Consider the following 16,039-nt stretch of genomic DNA (forward strand, 5'->3'; position numbering starts at 1 on the left):
TGGCACTAGAAATAGTAGAAGCATTGGTGATCATTTTACAACAGTCTATCAACTCTGGATCAGTTCCTATGGACTGGAGGGTAGCTAATGTAACCCTACTTTTTTAAAAAGGAAGGAGAGAGAAAACAGGGAATTATAGACTGGTTAGCCTGACATTGATGGTGGGGAAAATGCTGCAATCAATTATTAAAGATGTAATAGCAGCACATTTGGAAAGCAGTGACAGGATCGGTCCAAGTCAGCATGGATTTATGAAAGGGAAATCCTGCTTGACAAATCTTCTAGAGTTTTTTGAGGATGTAACGAGTAGAGTGGATAAGGGAGAGCCATTGGATATGGTATATTTGGACTTTCAAAAGGCTTTTGACAAGGCCCCACACAAGAGATTAGTGTGCAAAATTAAGGCACATGGTATTGGGGGTAATATATTGACGTGGATAGAGAATAGGTTGGCAAACAGGAAGCAAAGAGTGGGAATAAACGGGTCCTTTTCAGAATGGCAGGCAGTGACTAGTGGGGTGCCGCAGGGTTCAGTGGTGGGACCCCAGCTATTTACAATATACAATAATGATTTAAACGAAGGAATTGAATGTAATATCTCCAAGTTTGCAGATGAAACTAAGCTGGGTGGCAGTGCGAGCTTCGAGGAGGATGCTAAGAGGCCGCAGGGGGACTTGGACAGGTTAGGTAACTGGGCAAATGCATGGCAGATGCAGTATAATGTGGATAAATGTGAGGTTATCCACTTTGGTGGCAAAAACAGGAAGGCAGATTATTATCTGAATGTTGACAGATTAGTAAAAGGGGAGGTGCAACAAGACCTGGGTGTTATGGTACATCAGTCATTGAAGGTAGGCATGCAGGTACAGCAGGCAGTAAAGAAAGCAAATGGAATGCTGGACTTCATAGCGAGAGGATTTGATTATAGGAGCAGGGAGGTCTTACTGCAGTTGTACAGGGCCTTGGTGAGACCACACCTTGAGTATTGTGTGCAGTTTTAGTCTCCTAATCTGAGGAAGGGTGTGCTTGCTATTGAGGGAGTGCAGCGAAGGTTCCCAGACTGATTCCCGGGATGGCAGGACTGACATATGAGGAAAGACTGGATCAGCTATGCTTATATTCACTGGAATTTAGAAGAATGAGAGAGGATCTCATAGTCTAAAGATAGCGGGTAAGCCATATAGGACCGAGATGAGGAGAAACTTTTTCACCCAGAGTTATGAACCTGTGGAATTCTCTGCCACAGAAAGTTGTTGAGTCCAGTTTGTTGGACATATTCAAAAGTGAGTTAGATGTGGCCCTTACGGCTAAAGCGATCAGGGGGTATAGAGAGAAGGCAGGGGTGGATACTGAGGTTGCATGATCAGCATTGATCATAATGAATGGTGGTGCAGGCTCGAAGGGCTGAATGACCTGCTCCTGTACCTATTTTCTATGTTTCTGTTTCTATGTATATGCTGACTATGGATGTACTCTATGTGTAGTCACTGTGAGATTGTATAAGATAGAGACTTGATTACCTGATGTACTATCAATAAGGTTCACACTGTGTACATACATGCTGGCATCACTAGAGGGTGAAACTGGTGGAGACCGGTGGTTTCTTGCCCTGGTGGCAGGGCCTGTACATAAGGCTGCACACCATGTTTGCACAGCACTCTGTAGTTTGGAATAAAGGACCAAGGTCACTACAGTTCAAGTACAACACATTGTCTTGTGGAGTCATTCATAAGTACACTATAGACACAACAACTGGCGATGAGAATAAAGACTTTCACGTGATCATGGCTACCTTTGGCAAACTAAAAGACTTTGCAGAGGGTGATGATTGGGATGCCTTCACGGAAACAATATTGCGTGGCAAACGACCTGGCAGGGGAGACGGACACATTGGCGGAGAAGCGCATGGCTCTACTGCTGACCAGTTGTGGGCCCGAGGTCTACCGCCTTGTCAGGGACTTGCTGTCACCCACGGAGGCCAAGAATAAGACATACGATGAGCTGACTGAACTAATTCACGACCATCTTAAACCAAAGGAGAGCATCCTCACGGCCAGGCACAGATTCTACACGCACCGCAGACCTGAGAGCCAGGAGATTGCAAAATATGCTGCCAACCTCAGGCGACTTGCGGCACCGTGTGATTTTGGCACGCACCTCAACGAAGCATTGCGAGACAGCTTCGTTATGGGAATTGACCACGAGAGCCTCCTTCACAAGCTACTATCTGCTGACACCACAGTCAACCTGCAGAAAGCCATCAGCATCAGTCAGGCATTCATGACCACGACCTGCAGCACCAAGCAAATCATTCATCCTGTGGACTCAAACCCAGCAAGTACTGTACACAGAATGGTGCCTTTCACAGGCAAGACTAGAACGTGGCTCTGCCTAGGGCAGAGATCACAGACCTCAGAGTTCCAGAACTCAAAATCTGCCAAAGGGCGCTAATCGAGTAGCACCATGCTGGCGTTGCAGAGGAAACCATAGGGCTCACCAGTGTCGGTTTGCGGAGTACGTGTGCAAAGCCTGTAGCACGAAGGGCCACCTACAGCGCATGTGTAAAAGAAATGCGACTCACCGTCTAGCAGAGGAGTCGGTAGATGACTTTGAATCCAGCGGGGAGTATGATGATTTGGCCAGAGAGGCAGCTCAGCCCCAAGAAGAAGTGTATGGAGTGTATACCTGCACCACCGATTGTCCTCCAGTAAAGATGGAAGTCGAGATAAATGGCATTCCAGTCTTCATGGAAGTGGACACAGGAGCGAGCCAGTCAGTGATGAGCCAGGATGCCTTTGAGAGGCTGTGGAATGATAAACGACCCGAGCTGGTCCCAGTGCAGGAAAAGTTGCTCACCTACACCAAGGAGCCGATCCCAGTCCTTGGTAGTGCGGATGTAAGTGTAATCTATAATGGTGCGGTGCATAAATGACCTCTGTGGATTTTTGCAGGTGATGGTCCAACGCTACTCGAAAGAAGGTGGATGAGGAAGATCCAGTGGAAATGGGAAGACCTCTTCACTCCAGCAATCGATGTCCCCCGTACTCAGAGGCAGAGCAAAACCTCATCTTCGCTTGGGCCAGGCACCGGAGAACAGACCAGCGCAGCACCTGAGGCACAGACCGTCCATCATGACTGCTTGGCAATGATCCGACCGGAACGATTGAAAAATACCTTCCTGGCTCCACTGGTAGGACTCCTGGGGAGGAAGATCGAATTCACAGATACCCTTCCAGCGTTTGTGGCAAAATCGCGGGAGAGAAGGATCAAGGCAGTCGACCTCGAGGACCAAGGAAGATGGCGTTCCTGCTGCAGCGAGGAGCAGTGTGGCTGAAAAAACAGATGGCCGCGGCAACATCACGAGGTGCATCGCTGAGGGAGCAAACACATGGGGTCCAACAGGGGATCTGATTGGGGTAAAGCCAGCAGGGTTCTCTAAAAAGAGACCTGCAACCAACTGAACTTACACAAACATTGTATGCATGGCAATCAATGTAATGAACCGAGTAAGATTGTGAACAGAATGTTGTTGCGAGATGTCGGCACTGTAAAGAACAGAATGTTGTTGCGAGATGCCGGTATTAGTCCTAATGTAGAGAGCCAAGTGTTGTTGCGAGATGTCAGGAATAGTGTCCCCAAGAGCATCAAGCGAGCGAATTCAGGAGGGTAAAGGCGCAGAGCCTGATACCCTGCCCTAGGTCTATCCCACGCTGCAGGCATCCGATGGCACCATTCGCCACGGACCTGGAAGCGAAAACGGCGCCAATATGCGCAATTGGCCGATGTGGCCCACCACCCGTGTGGAGACGGCGCAGCTCCCAGACCCAGTCGCTACCTCGGCTATGTCCGGGAGCGAAAGGTCAGAACCAACGAGTCCTCCAAACGGGACCTGGAATAGCCAGGTTCCCAACACCGTGAGAGAGCAGGCAGAAGACTCTGCAGGCCTCGAAGGAGGACAGGGAGGCCACACATATCTGTGGCTCTGCCCACCACTAGGCAACAGCAAAGGCCCCGAGTCCTGGCCCAGTGAGCGAACCAAGCCCACCCTGCTAGCAGGGGGCGCAGCGCAGCCATCAGTCGACTAGGACTCCGTCCGGTTGCTCTGGAACTAGCGTCCTCGCATATCTATACTGCTACCTCAGTACTGACCATGACCATGAATGCAATCTACTCAATCCTGGCGCACGCCCGTAAAACGTAACGAATGTAAGTCACGGAACCTAGGTGCCACGATACAAACTGAAAAAAATTATTTTTTTCTTCCTTTCTTTGTACCTGCACTGTGTCTGATCCTGTATTTGAAGTAACGGGCCAGCTGCATGATCTCGCTGCGGGGGGGGGGGGGGGGTGGAAATGGATGTATGTAGCCATGGACACACACATGGATCACACCCAGAACCCACCACCTACATCATCGAACCATCTAATCTGATAACCACTACCCAACGTTGTGGCAAAAGGAGTGGGAGATTAACAGGGAGAGGGCCAAGCCAAAGCACAGCCAAGGTGCAAGGGCTATTGGCACTTAAGTCTGGGGAGAGCTAAGCCAGAGCACATAGTGCAAAGGCAATTGGCACAAAGGACTTGGGGGGAGAGTGATGTTGTATATGCTGACTATGGATGTACTCTATGTGTAGTCACTGTGAGATTGTATAAGATGGAAACTTGTTTCCATCAATAAGGTTCACACAGTGTACATACATGCTGGCACCACTAGAGGGTGCAACTGGTGGAGACCGGGGGTTTCCTGCCCTGGTGGCAGGGCCCTGCATAAAAGGCTGCACACCATGCTTGCACAGAACTCTGGAGATTGGAATAAAGGACCAAGGTCACTACAGTTTAAGTACAACACATTGCCTTGTGGAGTCATTCATAAGTACACTATAGACATAACAGTTAATACAGATTATAAATAGTTGGGGTCCTAGCACTCCCTGTGGCACTCCACTAGTTACTGGTTGCCAACCCGAGAATGAACCATTTATTCCAACTCTCTGTTTTCTGTTAGTTAGCCAATCCTCTATCCATGCTAATATATTACCCCCAACCCAGTGAACTTTTATCTTGTGCAGTAACCTTTTATGTGGCACCTTGTCAAATGCCTTCTGGAAATCCAAATACACCACATCCACTGGTTCCCCTTTATCCACCATGTTCGTTACATCCTCAAAGAATTCCAGTAAATGTGTCAAACATGACTTCCCCTTCATAAATCCATGCAGCCTCTGCTTGACCGAATTATGCTTTTCCAAATGTCCTGCTACTGCTTCTTTAATAATGGACTCCAACCTTTTCCCAACCACAGATGTTAGGCTAACTGGTCTATAGTTTCCTGCTTTTAGTCTGCCTCCTTTTTTAAATAGGGGCATTATATTTGCCATTTTCCAATCTGCTGAGACCTCCCCAGAATCCAGGGAATTTTAGTAAATTACTACCAATGCATCCACTATCCCTGCCGCTACTTCTTTTAAGACCCGAGCATGCAAGCCATCAGGTACAGGGGATTTATCTGCCTTTAGTCCCATTATCTTACTGAGTACCACCCTCTTATTGCAAAGGGGATGGAGTATAAAAGCAGGGAAGTCTTACTCGTTGGAGTTCAGAAGGATGAGGGGTGATCTTATAGAAACATTAAAATAATGAAAGGGATAGACAAGATAGAGGCAGAGAAGTTGTTTCCACTGGTCGGGGAGACTAGAACTAGGGGGCACAGCCTCAAAATACGGGGGAGCCAATTTAAAACCCAGTTGAGAAGGAATTTCTTCTCCCAGAGGGTTGTGAATCTGTGGAATTCTCTGCCCAAGGAAGCAGTTGAGGCTAGCTCATTGAATGTATTCAAATCACAGACAGATAGATTTTTAACCAATAAGGGAATTAAGGGTTACGGGGAGCGGGCGGGTAAGTGGAGCTGAGTCCACGGCCAGATCAGCCATGATCTTGTTGAATGGCGGAGCAGGCTCGAGGGGCTAGATGGCCTACTCCTGTTCCTAATTCTTATGTTCTTAGTGATTGTGTTAAGTTCCTCCCCCCCTATAGCCCCTTGACTATCCACTGTTGGGATATTGTTTGTGTCCTCTACCGTAAAGACTGATGCAAAATATTTGTTCAGAGTTTCTGCCATCTCCGTGTTTCCCATTACTAATTCCCCGGTCTCGTCCTCTCAGGGACCAACATTTACTTTAGCCACCCTTTTCCTTTTTATATACCTATAGAAACTCATGCTATCTGTTTTTATATTTCGTGCTCGTTTACTTTCATAGTTTATCTTCCCTTTCTTAATCATTTTTTTTTGTCATTCTTTGCTGGCTTTTAAAAGCTTCCCAATCTTCTGTCCTCCCACTAGTTTTTCGCCACTTTGTATGCCCTTGTTTTTAATTGGATACCGAGCTTTATTTCTTTAGTTAGCCACGGATGGCTATCTTTTCTTTTACACCCTTTTCTCCTCACTGGAATATATTTTTCTTGAGAGTTGTGAAATATCTCCTTAAATGTACGCCACTGTTCATGAACCGTCCTACATTTTAATCTGTTTTCCCAGTCCACTTAGCCAACTCTGCCCTCATACCTTCATAGTCTCCTTTATTTAAGCTTAGTACGCTGGATTAATGCTTCAGCTGCCTGGACCGCTTTGGAGGAGCCCTGCAGTACTCACCAGAACGGGTCTCGAGATTCACCATGGTCTTCGGCATGCTCCACATCCTCGCCATCATGAGGGCACAGCCCTTACCACCAGACATATGGTGACATCTGAGGAGGAGGAGGAAGAGGTGTTGAAGGTAGTAGAAGAGGAGGGGAGGAAGCTGAAGAAGAGGAAGCGGAAGGGAGGAGGCAACCCAGCCAGCTCTTTTCTGCCCGGGATGTCCGTGATCAAATCATACGACTGCGGTACCAGTGAACGCAACCCCAATTTCCCATTCAACAATAGTCCCACACCTTACCTCCCCCTCCGTTACTGACCATCACAGCATCCTCTTGACCACAATCTCTATCAGGTCACCTCTCAGTCTTCACTTTTCCAGAGAAAAGAGCTCCAGCTTGTTTAATCTTTTCTGATAGGTATAATCTCTCAGATCTGGATAAATCTTTGTTGCTATTTCTTTGGGGCCTCTGTATCCTTTGTGTAATATGGTGACCAGAACGGTGTCCATTTCACAGCAAGTGTGGTCTAACCAAGCTTCTATACAAGCGTAACATAACTTCTCCACTTTTTAATTCTATTCCTCTAGAAATGAACGCTGGTGTTTGCATTTTCTGGTCTTGTTAACTTGTGTTGCTACTTTTAATGATTTGTGAATCTGTAGCCCTAAATCCTTTTGCTCCTCAAACCTATTTAGATTCTTATTTCCCCAGGGTTATATGGCCTCCTTATTCCTCCTACCATTTGTCTCTTCTCTCCCCTCCTTCCCCCAGCCCCACAGAGGTCCTTGCTGATCGTTCAATTCCCAGTTCCTCTGCAGAGTGTGTACCCGAAATGCTCACCTGTCTATTATATAATCTATTGATAATATCTGCATACACCTCTGCACCATTGTTGCAGAATGCTCACAATTTTTAAATACAGAAAACCTCAGCTTTTTTTTTGCATTTCCTGCTTCTATTTCGAACTATTGGCGAGAGGACCCCTCGGAAATTTCAGCTCAAGTTCCTATCGCTCCCAGGAAACCAGACTGGACAGTGGTCAAATTGGTCTTTGGGCGGAAGCACAAAACAGGCGATCGTGAGTTGGCAGTTTTACATCTGCCCATTTTCTGGAAACTTTGCGTTCGTGCCCGAGACCAATTTCACTCCAGAATTCCTGCATTGATTTTTTTTTTGTACTTAATGAAAATGCATTCAACCAGCAATCACATGAGTTTAGAGCGGTCTCACCATCTTTATTACTCCCATTAATCTAACAATTCATATAAAACAAATGAAAAGAAAAAAACAGACATGCCAGACAAAAACTCTGAAGCAGGAAGTTGAAGCGCTAGTTACTAGTCTATCACTAACTGCATTGCTAGTCACTGCAATATCACTGTGAACATTTAGAAGCACAGTCCCAATGGATGGGTTCCCTCTGTTTAAATTGCAGAACTGACTAGCATTGGGCGGTTGTTTCTGTGTTCTACCAAGTAATCTAAGGCTGTAAAGCACTTCCTAAGGTTGTGAAAGGTGCTATATAAATGCAAGTCTAATTTTTTTTATAGTCAAGGCCACTACCTTTATTAATTTGAGATAGTTGATAGAATAAAATGGGATAATAATCTTGTTGATAAATTATTGAGTTACATAAAACTTCAAATAGCCTGCATTACCTCCTGTTCTCATCAGCTGCCTGATAAACAGACTGTCACTCACACTGACTGATCTGTACGTAATAGATTGTCAGGCATGTGGTAGCAAGATCAAAAATATCAAAGTGATTGCAAAACTATCAACGCCTCGATATTCTCACTACAACAATGACAGAAACAAAATAGATCTGGAAAGTTACATTTCTGTGAAGTTATGGACATTGACATGAAGTTAGTCCCACTGACAATTGGAAACAAACATGGGAACCAAAACAAGATTCCAAGATCATTACAGATGAGGAAGGCCATTCTGCCCATCTTGAGGCATCAGAGCGATCTTCACGTCATCCCATTGATTTGTTTATTAAATGATTCCAGGGTTTTGTCTCCATCACTCTATCTGGAACGCCACTCCACATTTTGATGACTCTGGGGTGGGGGGGGTGGTGCGGGGGGGACGGTGGGGGGAGATTTTTAAGGCCTACCACTGCTGCAAATGAGATGGCAGTGCCATAAAAATGTTCTGACCACTGGTGGCCCCTGTGATCCTGACCCTACAAGGAGCTCTGCGGCCCCTGGTCTCCTGCGGTTCTCAACGCCGGCAGAGTGAAGTGTGCAAATTATTGCAGGTCTCTGGAGCCAGTGGTTCATCCAAGGAACCCTGTATTTGTTATATTGGGAGAGCTGAAATTTCAGCTGGCTACTTGAGGCGATGCTTTTAGAAAGTGAATTTGGTGCATGAATAACTTTAATTCCACTCAGCGCTATTTTTAACTACGTGACTTGGCGACTGCTTAAATTGTCTCTTTGATATGATTTAATTTGTTATACATAATATGAGTTATATATCAGAACAAAGGAACCTACGAGTTTTACCGGGGTTAATGGCGAATATAATTTCTCTCGAAAGTGTGCACTGTAAAGGGCCGTTGAATTTTTCCAAGGACACGGCGGCATCTGCTAATGTCGGTATAGTACTGTCCTCACCAGTCCTGCAAATATCAAACAATTGATTATAAATTGACCATAATTTTCTCAGCTATTTTACCAAACTGTGCAGAGTTTCAGTAAAGAACAAGTCTTACCTCATCTTCTGACAAGCTTCCTCCTGAAATATAACAAAACACAAATTTGAGTTGCCAGAGACTGAGCGTCTATATCCAGACAGCAGAAATTACACCCCGGTAGTTACAAGCAAAGATCATTCCGCATTCTCACTGCTGCCGACACACAAGATAGAAAGAGGTTATAACAAAAGCGAGATCGAAACACAGGAGATAGTGCAACACAGATTTACACGGATGGTACCAGAACTCAGTGGGCACAGCCATTGGCAAAGATTAAAACAAGCTGAGGCACTTTTCTCCAGATAAAAGACTGAGAATTCTCCCGATTGAGGTTTTAAAGTTATTATGGGTTTCGATAGGGTAGATGTAGAGAAGATGTTTCCACTTGTGGGGGAGTTGAAAATTGGGGGCCATAAATATAAGGTAGTCACTAATAAATCCAAAAGGGAGTTCAGGAGAAATCATTTTACTCAGAGTGGTGAGAATCTGGAACTCGCTACCACAGTGAGTAGTTGAGGCGAGTAGCATCGATGCATTTAAGGGGAAGCTAGATAATTACATCCGGGAGAAGGGGACAGAAGGATATATTGATAGGGTGAGCTGAAGTAAGGTGGGAGAAGACTCGTGTGGAGCATAAACACCGACATAGACCTGTTGGGCCCAATGGCCTGTCCCTGTGCTGTAAAATCTATGTAATTCTCTGTTAAATATATTTGAAAAACAGATAGTAGATATTACACCCAAAGTCTTTAAAGCAGCTAATAGAAAAAGGATATAGTTGAAAATGGGAGTTGTGTCAGATACTGGAAACCAACATCAGCCCCACTCAGTCACAGTGTCTCTCACACCCACCGTGCCACACACACGCACGCACTCACAACATGGAACTGGAACTGGATTGCAATGGGACTTTCAGGAGAATATTAAAGTTGGGCACCACAGAAAGAATTACAAGCTGAGTATCAAGATCAGGGCAACTCATTTCCGGGGCCACTCATTCATAGTGGGCCAGCCTGACCTGCAAGAGGACACCATCGCAGGTCGGGAGGATAAAAGGGCATACCACTGCAGCTTTCAGCGCGAGCTATTACAAGTGTGCGACGGATTCGAAGTGGGCAACTGGATGACGTCATCAAAACCCAGGTCGTGGTTTGGAGCAGGGGCAGGAACATCGGCGGGTTCCAGATACAGCAGAGGATCGGGAAGGTCAGGGCGGATGAGTGGTGAATGTTTGTGGCGGAAGTTCGCCGAATGTTTGTGGCGGAGGAGTGACGAGGAATCGTGGCAAAGGAGCGGTGAGGGATCGTGATGGAGGAGAGCTGAGAGATCGTGGCGGAGGAGCGTGTGGCGGAGGAGCGTCGAGAGATCGTGGCGGAGGTGCGGCGAGATCGTGGCGGAGGTGCGTCGAGAGATCGTGGCGGAGGAGCGTGTGGCGGAGGAGCGTCGAGAGATCGTGGCGGAGGTGCTTCGAGAGGTCGTGGCGTAGGTGCGGCGAATGAGGGTACAGGGCCCAGAAGAGCCGAGAGCCCAGGGACAGCACGGACCTGCCCACACTACGATATGTGTGCGCACTGGGTCCTTGCAGCAGAGCAGGTCTCATGACGTCCTGATTAACCCTTGCCGCTGGATAAAGGCCGAGCTCTGTCAAGCCCGTGTGGTGGCTGGTGTGAGACGGTCACCACACGTTAAAACAATCCAGGCACAGGCATCTTCCACCCTTCAATTGGAGTTCAGGACTGGAATATCGGCTCCTTCATTGAAACATCTGCGAACGCCTGTGGAAGCAAGTCATCCTGGTTCCAGGGACCGCCGATGATGATGAAGACCATTCCCGGGGAGGCTGCGGGTATTCCCGGGATTCTGTAGATATTGTGGGAGGCAGATTAGTTCGGTGACAATCGCAGATCCACCCCAGGAATAGACAAAACAATCTGTGGCCCTCCTGTGAAGCGCCTGGGGACCTTTTACTGGGTTAAAGGCGCTCTATAAACACAAGTTGTTGTTGTTGTTGTTGTCCCCCTCCCCGCCAATCACAGCACCCCCCCCACCGGCGCCCGCGCACAGGGGCAAAGGTCGCCGTCCGTTAAACATTCAATATTTAAACCCAACCGCCAAGTTCCGAGCGCGAACCTCGTTCCACCGAAATCATGGCCGCAAACCCCGCCTCTCGGCGGCGTTGATTGGTCAGTGGCCGCCCGGTGAGGCGCTGTGGGGGGGAGAGAAGGGAAGTGGATTGGCCGTCGTACCTGTCACGCAGAGTGAGGGAGGCGGGTTTCCGGGGTGGGGCTCTTCCGGGGACGCGGATTGGCCGGAGCGCCTGTCACTCAGAGTGAGGGAGGCGGGTTTCCGGGCCGGGGCCTTGGTGGGAGTCGGGCTCGGAGCTTGGGAACTTGCTGAGCGGTGAGGGTGGGGTCTGAGGAGGTAGGTCGTAGGAGGTGGGAGGTGATGGCTCCAGTCTGTACTATATATAATGTGTTGAACTTTGTATTGGATTGTTACACAGCAGGAAACTCATTTAAATAGTGTTTGCAATGACACGGTCTGCTACCCAGTGAGTGAGCCACAGTCCTGGCTGCTGGGTACAGGATGTGCTGCAGAGGGCACAGATCAAATGTGGCATCCATTGGAAGGTAATGCACCTAATTCTGTACCTGCCAAGTCTCAGTTATTTGAAGTGGGCACCATATATCGTAAAATGTTTAAATTAACAAACCGCAGCCGTGCCTTCAGCTGCCTGGGCCCCGAGCTCTGGATTCTCTCCCTAAACCTCTACAGCCTCTCTAGCTCTCTTTCCTCCTTTTTAAGCCTTTCCTTAAAACCTACCTCTTTTACCAGCTTTTGGTCACCTGGCTTAATATCTCCTCACGTGGCTCGCTGTCTAATTTTGTTTGACACCGATTCCAGGTGATTCGATAAAGAACCAGGGGCGACATTAAACTTTTTTTTTTGACACAGCGCGTTGTTGTGATCTGGAAGTACTTTTTGAAGTGTAGTCACTGTTATAATGTAGGAAGCACAGCAGCCAATTTGCGCACAGCAAGCTCCCACAGGGAGCAATGTGTTAGCTACCAGATAATCTGTTTTTTGTGATGTTGGTTGAGGGATAAACATCGGGCAGAACACTGGAGGTAACTCCCCTGCTCTTCAAAATATTGCCGTGGGATCTTTTACATCCACCTGAGAGGGTAGATGGATGCTCGATTTAAAGTCTCCTCCAAAAGACAGCATCCCCGACAGTGCAGCACTCCCTCAGTACTGCACTGGAGTGTCGGCCTAGATTTTCGTGCTCGAGGTTCTGCAGCAGGACTTGAACCTTCCTTCTTGGTGTTCAAAATAAAAAAGTTGGTAATGCAGAAAAATAGACAGGAGGAGTTGGGGGCAGTTCTTGGTGCAATTATCACCCTCCTGTCACACTATATAAAGGGGCAGTTTTTAGGGGATTACTTGTTTATCCAGAGAGTGGTGAGAATGTGGAACTTGCTATCGCCTGGAGTGGTTGAGGCGAATAACACAGATGCATTTAAGGGGAAGCTAGGTAAACATGAGAGCAAGAGAAAGAGAGAGGAATAGAAGAATATGCTGATGGGGTGAGATGAAGAGGATGGGAGGAAACTCGTGTGCAGCATCAACACCGGCACCGACCAGTTGTTCCGAGCAGCCTGTTTCTGTGCTATAATTCCATGTTAACTCGATGTAGCAGGGAGATGTGCAAAGCCCATTTCAAAAGCAGCTCTACGAGTGTTAAGTGATGCATGGTACTGTACAGATTTCGGAAGGAACACGTGTCTCACTTGCGAGCATTTTGCCATGCAAGTTAAACTTGTATGTGTGCCTTTTATTGCTGATTCTGTCTGGTATTAAATCCTTACTCCAGCTCGGTGAGCTAATCCATGTCTTTCCTCTTCCCCTGAGCAAATGAAATTGCATTTAATTTGTATTGGGAAATTGGTTTAAGCTGGAATTTTTGCCTTGGTAGGCCCATTTCAAAGCCTGCAGCTTAATTTTAACTGAGCATACAGACTGCCGGGCAAAGATTACACCTGCAGCAGGCTTGACCTTTTTGTCTGCCTTGATATATTTTTTTGAAAGACAAGTTTGGTTGTTTCACCGCACCGAGGAATCGTTTCCTCTGTATACGTTTTAAAAATAGCGCTCAGTCTTGTAAGGGCTTTTTTACCTTGGCAACACTGCAAAGCATAAAGTGGTGATGGGCACTAATGAACATAAATACTTACATTTATATAGCGCTTTTCCTGACCACCAGACATCCCAAAGTGCTTTGCAACCAGTAAAGTGTTGTAATGTAGGAAATGCAGCAGCCAAATTGTGCAAAGCAAGCTCCCACAAACAGTGGTGTGATAATGACCAGATAATCTGTTTTTTGTGATGTTGGTTGAGGGATAGATATTTGGCAGGATACTGGGATAATTGTCCTGCTCTTCACAATGGTGCTATAGCATTTTTTACGTCTGCCAGTGATCAGATTGGGCTTCAGTTTGATGTCTCATCTGAAAGGCAGCACTCCCTCAGCACTGCACTAGGAGTGTCAGCCAAGATTTTTGTGCTCAAATCTCCTGGAGTGGGACTTGAACCCACAACCTTCTGACTCAGAGGTGAGGGTGCTGCCCACTGAACCAAGGCTGATACAACATGCAGAACACCACAAAAGCAGTTCTGGTGACTGTCTATCCCGGGGCTTTCACTGTGATTTGAGCGAGGCATGACACCTGCAGTTTAGACACTCTTCTTGGAGATTTTGACTGAGAGATCGGCCAAGAGTGAGGTGGTTTTGCTCACAAATAAACCCGTGCCACAGGAAGTGTGAATGTGATGGAAAGTTTCAATGTGATGTTCTCTTGCCCTTCTGATACTTTCCTATATAATTGGCCTGTTTTTAAAATTTCATTTCTCTGGCAACGTTGGATTAATGGAAATATTCAGGCATTTTGTCCAGATTTGTTTTGAACTAACCGTTTACCAGAGGGAGTATATTTTGCGTGTCTGCTGTGTTGAATCCATGGCTCTTGTGCATAATATTGGTGCAGACTTCCTTCTGAGTTGAGAATCTACTAGACAGGGGAACATAAGAACATAACATAAGAATTAGTCGCAGGAGTTGGCCATACGGCCCCTCGAGCCTGATCCACCACTTCCAAGATAATGTTTTCTAATGGTGTGTGTGGAAAGCCTATCTGCTGTTTGTAACAGGACATAGTGTCCTATTATTTTAAGATGTTTATTTTTTCATATGGAGCAATATATTTTATTTTATGTGTATATTGCTTTTATACGTGCCAGGATGTTAATTCAGTTGGCCTTAAAAATATAATAACATTTTACTTAATTTTTTTAAATTAGAAATGAACTGTTTTCGGTGTATTTGTGCAATATTATTATTTTTTTGCTCTATACCTAAATTACATGACTGATCATGACTGATCTTTGACCTCAACTCCACTTTCCTGCCCGATCCCCATATCCCTTGATACCCCTAGAGTCCAGAAATCTATCGATCTCTGCCTTGAATATACTGAGAAACTCAGCATCCACAGCCCTTTGGATAGAGAATTCCAAAGATTCACATCACTCTGAATGAAGGAATTCCTCCTCGTGTCAGTCTTAAATGGCCGACCGTTTATCCTGAGACTATACCACCTAGTTCTAGACTATTCAGCCAGTGGGAAACATCTACCCTGTCAGTCCCACTCACAATCTTGTGATTCAATGATATCCCCTCTCATTCTTCTAAACTAGAGAGTATAGGCCCAATGTACTCAGGAGGAGGGGATGGTGGGGCGCGGTGAAGAGGAGGGGTGGATCGGAGGGTGTGTGAGGAGGAGGGGGGATGGTGGGGGGGGTGAGGAGCGGGGGTGGGATCCAAATGCAAATTATCCCCATAATATAATGGTGAGCAATCTTAGTCATGGGTTAAAGACAATCTGTGCATGGGATCTTCTGTTTTTTTGTGAGGGGGCTGTCATCTATTGTAATGTATGTGTGCTTAAATTAGACTTGTGTAAAGAATCTGCTGATAGCTGGAGTATGGGTAAGAAATGATGGAGTCAGCAAGGACAGGAAATTATGCTGTATGTGGACTATCTCAGTCACACACTGTTGCTGACTTGTCTGACAGTTTCTAGCAGGGGGCATGTCATGCTGCAATGATGGCGTGTGTTAATCCTGTAGAAAGAAAGACTTTCATTTATATAGCACCTTTCATGAGCTCAGGACGACCCAAAGTGCTTTACAGCCAATGAAGTACTTTTGAGATATCATCACTGTTGTAAAGTAGGAAACGCAGCAGCCAATTTGCGCACAGCAAGCTCCTGCAAATAGCAATGTGACAATGACCAGCTCATCTGTTTGTGATGTTGGTTGAGGGATAAATATTGACGCAGGACACTGGAGAGAACCCCCCTGCTCTCCTTCTCAATAGGAAATTTTTATTTAAATTTCAGGATATATTAAGAGTTGGAGGAGGGTGGGAATCTTACTGTGAATCTGTAATGTTGCTGAAGTATAGAAAGCTCAGTACTTCTGTTCATAGTTCAACTGATTCTGCATGTCTTAACTCAGTATGTCCCGGCTCAGTGTGCGTGGGACAGTCATGTCACTTACTCTGTTAAGGCAAAGCAGTTTGAGATTGATGGCAAGGGGAGATGTGCAGAGTAACTCTGAAGATCGGTAGTTTCCATT

The 16,039-nt window shown here is 46.4% G+C and overlaps 1 protein-coding gene, 1 long non-coding RNA gene and 1 pseudogene across 3 annotated transcripts in view; 1 reads left to right on the forward strand and 2 right to left on the reverse strand.

The window, feature by feature from the left end:
* The window catches only part of LOC139273835 (zinc finger protein 774-like), a 40,569-nt gene extending 29,250 nt beyond the window's left edge, over window positions 1–11,319 (reverse strand). For both annotated transcript variants that reach the window (XM_070890911.1, XM_070890912.1), the window contains exons 1-3: window positions 9,362–11,319; window positions 9,153–9,268; window positions 6,653–6,747 (exon numbers count right to left, since the gene is read on the reverse strand). The gene's annotated coding sequence lies outside the window, so the exon portion shown is untranslated. The remainder of the gene's footprint in view (window positions 1–6,652; window positions 6,748–9,152; window positions 9,269–9,361) is intronic.
* Window positions 1–16,039, reverse strand: part of LOC139273850 (uncharacterized) — a 697,517-nt gene that overhangs the window by 478,772 nt on the left and 202,706 nt on the right. The window lies entirely within an intron of this gene.
* The window catches only part of LOC139273845 (zinc finger protein 420-like), a 101,196-nt pseudogene that overhangs the window by 47,997 nt on the left and 37,160 nt on the right, over window positions 1–16,039 (forward strand).

This window comes from Pristiophorus japonicus, chromosome 9 (genome assembly GCF_044704955.1).
Source record: "Pristiophorus japonicus isolate sPriJap1 chromosome 9, sPriJap1.hap1, whole genome shotgun sequence".
Classification (NCBI taxonomy): domain Eukaryota; kingdom Metazoa; phylum Chordata; class Chondrichthyes; family Pristiophoridae; genus Pristiophorus; species Pristiophorus japonicus.